This window comes from Octopus bimaculoides, chromosome 26 (genome assembly GCF_001194135.2).
Source record: "Octopus bimaculoides isolate UCB-OBI-ISO-001 chromosome 26, ASM119413v2, whole genome shotgun sequence".
Taxonomy (NCBI): Eukaryota; Metazoa; Mollusca; class Cephalopoda; order Octopoda; family Octopodidae; genus Octopus; species Octopus bimaculoides.
Genome location: NC_069006.1, coordinates 8,749,046 through 8,750,332, shown reverse-complemented (window position 1 = coordinate 8,750,332; position 1,287 = coordinate 8,749,046).

Sequence of the window (1,287 nt, the reverse complement as noted above, 5' to 3'; positions counted from 1 at the left end):
TATATATATATATATATATATGTGTGTGTGTGTGTACATGTTTGTGTGTCTGTGTTTGTCCCTCCAACATCGCTTGACAACCGATGCTGGTGTGTTTACGTCCCCGTGACTTAGCAGTTCGGCAAAAGAGACCGATAGAACAAGTACTAGGCTTCCAAAGAATAAGTCTTGGGGTCGATTTGCTCGATTAAAAGGCGGTGCTCCAGCATGGCCGCAGTCAAATGACTGAAACAAGTAAAAGAGTAAAAGAGAGTGTAGTGTTGACATGTTAACGGCGAGTTGGTGGAGTTGTTAGAGAAGTTGGACAAAATGCTCCACGGTATTTCTTTTGGCTCTCTACATTCTGAGTTCAAATCGCATCAAAGTTAACTTTACGAGGTGGGAGCGTTAAGCAGTGATGTATATAAATGCAATGCTATTACCTGTTTGAATATGCCAATGGCAAGTTCGAACTCGTAAGAAGCCATTCACAGTGTTTTGTCATAGAGAAAATTTCTCGCTGTAGACAAATGATGTAAGTACACCTAAATTAGCTCGCAGCGCCACCTACTCAGACTGTGAAATGCAAGCATTTCAGAGTGGTTATCTCCTCTTTAGTCACAGAAACCAGACGGTGGCGCTGCGTGCTGATAAGAGAGAAATCTCTCTTCTGTTATTTCAGTCAACATACGTCGGCTGAAGCGTTAATCGACGGCTCATCGTAATTAGATATATTAGAAAAACTACTAAAAGAATAATTAGAAAATTGGATAGGTGGCGCTGCGAGCTGATTTGGGTGTACTTACACCATATGTCTACAGCGAGAAATAGCACTGCAAAGTCAACTTTGCATTTCATCCTTTTGTGGTCGATAAAAAAGTATCAATCCAAGTGGATTGGCGAAACTGTAAGAACATTAGATCGGGTGGATTGTATTGTTTGTTCTGGTCATTTCCATTTTGAGTTCACATCCCACCACGGCCTACTTTGCAGGAAGACTGCTAATCCCCCCCCCACCGTCGCTCCATTTATAATCCTTTCTACTTAAGGCACAAAGCCTGAATTTTGTGGGGAGGGGTTAAGTCGATCACATTGACCCCCCAGCAACATGACTAGCACTTAATCTATCGACCCCGAAAGGATGAAAGGCAAAGTCGACCTCGGCGGGATTTGAACTCAGAACGTATCGACTGGCGAAATACCGCCAAGCATTTCGTCCAGCGTGCTAACGATTCTGCCTTGATACCACCACGGGGCACTTTGGGGGCATTTAGCAGTAACGATTCCGTTGCAAGCATTCGGCCCGGT